Raw genomic sequence first — 7,784 nt, 5'->3', positions numbered from 1 at the left:
AGCGGTGCTGGGGGAGCTGCAGGTCCTCATTGCTTCTTCTCCTTAATCACTGGTAAGGGAAGAACAGGAGTAGCAGTGAGAGGCCTAGGTTCAAGTCCTGCTTTGGGGACTAGCTCTGTGACCTTAATCTCTGTGTGGTCATCCTCAAATATAGGTAGTATTATCTTGGGGTCAAATGAGGAGGCAACGGTGAGGCTATCTGCAAAACTTGGAAATGGGAAGGCGGGGAGTAAGTGCTCTCTGAGCTGTAAACTATAAAATCAACCTAAAACAGATCAAAGCAGAGACGTGCCATGCTACTTTAAGGGGGCAGAATGACTCACAGGCCACTTCAGATGGGCTGAAATTTGAATGAAAATATTAACTCGTTCATCAGAACAAGAGCTGAGAAACCAGAGAGAGGAGTGGCGGGTGTCCATACTGGCCTACGCTCACTGCTCAGGGCCGGGTGCGGGGACAGGGGTGGTATGTTTGCTGAAAGGAATGCAATGGGCTGCTCTGACCCCAGCAAACATTTGAATCGTAGTAACATGCGCACCAAGGAACCCTCTCCTGGCACTGTTTGGCTTCCCACATGGCCGGCCCCACAGGAATAAAACTTGCCATCAGAAGATGAGGATAGCAGGTCCCTTTGGAAGTTATTTCTCATTGGTTACCAACATGGTTAGAAGCACTCACTTTGGAACCAGATTCAAATTCTGGCTCTGCATCTCCTAGCTGGGGACCTTAGGCAAGTTACTGGACCTTCCTGTGCCTCAGTATCTTCATCTGAAAAATGGGGATATTCATAGCACCTGCCTCACACTTGTGAGGAATCATGTCAGAGCATTCAGCACCTGGTGTGTATAGTAAGACCTGTACGTACGTCGGTGGTGTTTCTGGAATATTCCCGACTTGGCATTCTGGCTTATGCACGGTACACTGTGGGAGCCTGCTTGGGCTGCTGCCACCCTTGAGAGACCGTAGAACTGGCAGAACTCTCTGCACTGGTAGAACCAGGTTTCTGAGCCCTAAACCCGCAGGCAGACGGTCAGCCACAGGGACTTCTCCAAAGTAATGTCCTGTGGGGACCTGAGGCAGGGACCCAACTGGTTGCCCCTGGGAGAACCCCGACTTGTTGTGTTCTGTCTTTCCTTCCACACTCTAATGCCACCTGCGATTGCTGGGAGGGTCGAACAGGATGTCAGTAAGGCTCTCAGAGAGAGCAGGCACTGAATAAATGAAGTTGCCTGCCTACCCCTAACAAGGTACTTTGGCCCTTGCCTTCCGGGCTCACAGTCCTCTGGGGAGACAGACATCCAAGGAAATCATACAGCTACATATGAAGTGCTGGGGTGCCCAGAGGAAGGAGAAATCTATTGGCCTGGAGAGGGAAGACAGGGCTCTTATTTTGAAGAAAATTCCAAGAGTTTCCTAGAGAGAGGGCATTGCAGGTAAAGGATGTGGTTATGTGAGTCTTTTTTTAAAAATATATTTTTATTGATTTCAGAGAGGAAAAGAGAGGAAGAGAGAGATAGAAACATCAATGATGAGAGGGAATCATTGATTGACTGCCTTCTGCACGTTGGACCGAGCCTGCAACCCAGGCATGTGCCCTTGACCAGAATCGAACCTGGGACCCTTTGGTCCACAGGCCGACGCTCTATCCACTGAGCCAAACCAGCCAGGCAGTTTGTGTGAGTCTTAGAAAGGTGCGCAGCCTCCAGGTGGCTGCAGCCTGGGTGCACGTGAAAAGGGTGGGAGAGGAGACAGAGCAGTGTGACGGGGAACAGATCCCAAGGGTATGAATAATGCAAATTGTGCGATGCTAATAAGTTTTTATTTCATCCTACAAGCAATGGGGATCCCTTGAAAAATTTCAGGTAGGTGAGTGACATAAAGGAATTTGCTTTTTAGATGTGAGATCCTTGAGAGCAGTGGAGGTATCTTTTGTCTTTAGTGAGACACAATTTTATTCACAGTAAGAAATCAACATTTGGTAAAGGAATGACAGACACAACTGGTGGCTATGGTGCACGGATGGGTGTGAGGCAGGCTGTTGCAATAGCCCAGGTGGGAATGCTGAGGGTGTGAATGAAGGTAGTGGTAGGGCATGGAGAGTAGGTGACATGACATTTGAGACTTGTGAAGTAGCATCAGCGAATTTTGACAGGCTGGAATTCAGGGAGTGATGGATTAGAAGATAAAGCAAAGATGACTTTATGATTTCTAGCTCGGGTGATGGCAAAGCTATTAAAAACTAAAGAAATACAGGGGGAATAGCCAATTTGCTGAAGTTTAGGACAACAGCACAGTATGAAGTGTTCAGTGGATGTAAGTGATGTTTTCCTCTCAACGTTTTGTCTGAAAGCAAGGGGGCCATTGTCAACACTTCCGATCAGCTCTATTGAGTCTTCCGGGGGACCAAGGGTTTTAAGGTGGGATGAAAGAAATCACCGTACCGTTTCCACCGATGTATTTTAGATCATCTCAGTGATGGGACATGTGTAACAAGGCAAGTACAAGCAAATGTGTCTACATTTAAACATTAAAAATACACAACCGAGTGGAAGTCACTGAGATTTCCCATATAACCCCTGCCTGCACACATGCGCGGCCCCCCTTCCCTTTGTTATCATCCTCCACCTGAAAGGCACGTTTGTTACAATTGCTGAACCTACATTGACACATCATTGTTACCCAGAACCTAAAACCCCTCTAAAAATTAAAATATATTAATTACAAAAACCCCGCATAACTGTCTACTGTTATATACAACTGTATGTTGTGTATGTATATGTGCACAACTGTACACTGTGTACTAGCATGTTGTGTGTGTTAATGTACACAGCAGTATCCTGCTGTATGTTGTGGAGACAAGCAGGGCTGTCTGGTACATGACCCGGACCCTGACCCTGAGCCTCTCTCTGAGTTGCCTGACAATGAGCCAGCTCTCAGATTCAGTGGCCCGTGGGACTGAGGGCTCCCAGTTCTCCAAGGTCTGGGAGCTGTGGCATCGCAGAGAATTCCCCTAAATAGTAGGCCCCAAAGACTGGGACTGGTGTGCATAGCTAAAACGTGTATTCCTCCGTGTGAGGTCACTTTTTAAAAACAAATATATTTTATTGATTTTTTACAGAGAGGAAGAGAGAGGGATAGAGAGTTAGAAACATCGATGAGAGAGAAACATCGATCAGCTGCCTCCTGCACACCCCCTACTGGGGATGTGCCCACAACCAAGGTACATGCCCTTGACCAGAATCGAACCTGGGACCTTTCAGTCTGCAGGCTGATGCTCTACCCACTGAGCCAAACCGGTTAGGGCTGTGAGGCCACTTTTATGCACGTCTCACAAACGGAAGTGTACAGGGGCGGGCACTCCACTGTCATCTCCACAGCATAGTCCATTCATTTGGCCCAGCACACCGCTCTGCAGGAGGCCCGGGGCCCTGCTGACGCTGCGCCCATGAGTTCCAGCTGCATCAGGCGACGGCTGGCTGGTGTTCCCTGGGCCCTTTACAGAATAACCGTGCTGCTTATTTGGATCCTCAGGAAATTACAAATAATTGCTGTAGCTGAGAAGGAAAACTCTGTTCTATGACCAGCAGCATTGAAGTCCACTTCAGCGAGCAGGGGATAATGTACTGTTTTATCTCATAATGCATGTGTTCTAATTATTTCGACCACCAGATGTAACAAAGCTTTAAAGTTAAATTAAAGCAGCACAAGGATTTTATGTAAGACCCTCTATAATCAATTCCAGCCACATTGCCCCCATTCACAGAATCTAAAAGGATGCTATTTACTTTTCCTACTATTTTCAAGGGGGAACATTTCAGATGCCTTTGTCCACAGGTGTCCTAAATAATGGTGGTGTATTTTCTCTAATGGCATGGAGACAGGCCTTCTTCTGCTGACCTTATTGATCAGATTTGAGTTAATGGTAGTGGTTCGTTTGAAGTAGTTTTTGTATGTGTGTGTTTGAGGTAAAATTCATGCAAAGAGACAGGTGGAATAGTCCTCTGGGTTCTTGCTGTGACCCAGAAGATTTTATCTTTTTTCATTCGCCTTTCTTTTCTTTGGGAATGAAACTAACACAAAAATCTTAGTTTGCTTTGTAGTTGGTCCAATTATTGGGGATCAAAAAATCTCATCAATGACATTATCAGGTTTAATGAGACTACATTTATATAATTATGAGGACCAGTTAATTTAATTTCATCAAAATTTAAAAAACATTTATTTTGGTGAAAACCATAAATACTTATTAAAGCACTTTGACTTTATTTTTTTCTGTTAACTGCTACCTAAAAATATCTCTATATACCATCTGTAAGGCAAAATGTTTTGGAAAAAATGAAAAGTTATGTGAGAAGGTGCATAATCCCAAATCACATTGAAACAAAACAAAGCCAAAATATAGAAACAGAATGTGTGTGTCTGTGTGTGCCTGTGGGTGTGTGTGTATAAATAAACAAATTAAATATGCCATATACGTCCTTCCTTCTACCCACACTTTTGACCCTGTTGTGTTTTCCATGTTCTTTGTGTGTCTCATTATTCCTGTTAATATGTCAGTCTGCACAGAGCTCTCTCTGTTATCATGACCTGTTATAGACTTAATTCATATGTAGAAGTCCAACCCCCCAATGCTACTATATTTGGAGATAGGGCCTTGAAAGAGGTAATTAAGGTTATAGGAGGTCAAAAGGGTGGGGCCCTAATCCAATATGATTTGTGTCCTTACAAGAAGAGGAAGAGACACTAGAGGTGTGCATTCATAGAGGAAAAACCATGTGAGGATACAGTGAGAAGACAAGGAGAGAGGCCTCAGGAAAAACTGGACCTGCCAACACCCTGATCTTGGACTTCCAGGCTTTACAACTGTGAGAAATAATTTGTTGTCAAAGCCCCCCAATCTGTGGTATTAGGCCCAGACTAATATAGGGCCTTTGCTTATGAACTTGCTCCAAGTTTGCTATTCTAGAATCTTCGTCAGTTGTATTCCTGAGGAGACTCTAAGATGTCCTACATGCCCTGGCCAGTGTTTCTCAGTGGTTAGAGTATTGGCCAGAGCATGAAAGAATTGTGGGTTCAATTTCCAGTCAAGGGCACCTACCTGAGTTGTGGGTTCAATCCCCAGCCCTGGTCAGACTCATGTGGGAGGCAACCAATTGATGTGTCTCTCTCACATTGATGTTCTCTCTCTTTCTCTCTCTCCCCACCTCCCTCTCTCCCTTCCACTATCTCTAAAAATTCATGGAAAAAATATCCTCAGGTGAAGATTAGGAAAAAAAAAAAAAGATGTCCTACAAAATGCCTGCTGCTAATTTCCCAAGGTGAGCACCTAATGCGGGGATGGCTGCTGGCTCCGTGTGGTGGGATGATTCAGCCTGTGCCTCAGTTCTGTATGAGCCTTCTGTGCTCTGCTTCTTTGTGCTGCGTTCTGTCCTTTTCTGTTCACTGCTGTGCTGTCCTAGGCTGTTCCTTACCTGCATTTTGTGACACTTCCTGTTCACACCATTAAATCTGTCCTGGGCTATTTCTGTTGAATCACCTTATGCCCACTGTCCGGTGGCTTATTCTTGGCACACATGGTCCTTCTGTTGGAAAGCTACAGGAAACCGACACAGGAACTGAGTGGATTTTACCTAAGCATATACAGCTAGTGAGTAAAAGAAGTGGAATTAAACTCCTGACTTTATATTTAACTCTACCCCTGATTGGCTCACATTTGTGAGCAGATGAATAGAAAATTTTGTTGGCTATCTTTCCACCTATCAGAATGGTGTGGAACCATAGCAGTCTGCTTGTCCTATTAGTATCACCTCGTTAGATTCTTGGACTATGGGAACTAGAAGAAGCAATTAATTACAATATAAGCTTGACTTTTCTTCACTTTCCCCTCCAGAGGTTCTGAGCAAATAGAACAAAAACCCAAATCACCAGAAAGTGTCATTAAAGAGAACTTGACTGTGTATCCAGATTTCAAAATTGCTACCAATCATCCCAGTTTCCTGTTGGCATCCACTTTGTAAAAAGTGACTGATGAATTCCTCCACACCAGGCATTGGTATGTGCAAGCCTTCAGTTTTTACTAAAATAAATGAGAAAAAAGACCTCAGTTTCCCCACATGAAATAAGAAAGAATTTTAAAAATATCTTATTATGCAAGGCTTGTTTATGGACACCCACAGATTCCATAAGAGATGAAATGTAGATGTAATTTAAGGGAGATGAAGTTTAGGGCTTTATGAGATTCAAAGAAAATGAAAAAAGGATGCAGAGAGAGTTGCCAACTCTTCCAGTAGATCTGACAGATGCTTGAGTTCTTCCCTTGATCATCTTGTTCTTTCACCAGCAGTCCTCACATTGAAATGAATAAAATGAAGATAATTAACCACAAAATTCACATCTGCCAGAGGGGAAGATAACCATCTGCCAAGAGGACCCGACCTACTAAAATTTCTGTGTCTCCTCTAAGGTTTAAAGATATTTGTGTCTCTGGTCTTCAGACTCAGCTTTCCTGCTGCAGATACCTGCTCTTTTAGCTCATATTCACACAATCCATGGCGCTGTGTTTCATGATTTAGAAGAGTTTTTCCCTTTTTAATGAGGTTACAATCAAGCTGAGATCTGCAATAGCAGCAGTTTTAGAATTAATTATTCTGTTTGTTTTTAAAGCCCAAGTTAATAACTCCTTCAAAATAGATCTCAAAACTGAGTGGATGAATTGTAATCAACATTTTGGTGCATAGCTGTGCACACTGCAAAGCACTGTCTTCCCATGTCCTGTGTCTAAATCATTATATATTGTTTTCTCAATCTTTTTATGTCGTTAATAAAGGCGGATGGGAAAACAGCTTAGCTCTTGGTCCCTTTCCTCTGTTGGCTCTTGTACTGGGTATCTTCTTTTGCCCCTCCCTCCCCTTTCCATCCATTCATTCCCAACCAGGGAGACTGGTCCATATAGATGTCATCAACATACTCTGATGACTTCTGGCTTTTGGTTGAGTTTGGCTGATGGAAACCACCATAAACAGGATATGGATATGGATGAGGGAGGGGGCGTGCAGAGAGAGGTGGAGATGTTTAGTATAGCAGCTCACTCCCTCCCAGTTTAGGAGGAATGGTTTCATCCCATCCCAATGGTGGCCCTCTCCTGTTGCTACTCTCTGCGGATGTCCCAGATCTCCCTATCCTGAGACCCTTCAGGCCTAGAGGCAGTAACCAAGGCACTGAAGTAATCGTTGTTGGTTTCATAAGCTCTTTGAAATAGTCCCTTTTTAAAAACCTCAACTAGCCTGGTATGCATGAGCCTTCTGTTTCTAGTGGGGTCTGATACCACCTTTTCACATTTCTCCCTCTCTTTTCACTCTCTTATTCTCCTCTAACCCTTTCCTCGTCTCCAGTTTTCTCCCTCTGACTATCATTTTTCTTTTCTTTTATTTTTTTTGCAATCAACTTCACATATTTATTTATTTATTTTTAAATTAAATCTTTATTGTTCAGATTATTACAGTTGTTCCTCTTTTTCCCCCCATAGCTCCCCTCCACCCGTTCCCCCCCACCCACCCTCTGCCTTCACTCCCTCCCCCCCACTGTCCTCATCCACAGGTGCACAATTTTTGTTCAGTCTCTACCGGCATCCCCACACCGCTTTCCCCCACCAAGAATAGTCAGTCCACTCCCTTTCTATGCCCCTGATTCTATTATAATCACCAGTTTATTCTGTTCATAAGATTATTTATTCATTTGATTTTTAGATTTACTTGTTGATAGATGTGTATTTGTTGTTCATAGCT

This window comes from Myotis nattereri (genome assembly GCF_964212035.1).
Source record: "Myotis nattereri genome assembly, chromosome: 1".
Taxonomy (NCBI): Eukaryota; Metazoa; Chordata; class Mammalia; order Chiroptera; family Vespertilionidae; genus Myotis; species Myotis nattereri.
This window is presented reverse-complemented; position numbering follows the sequence as displayed.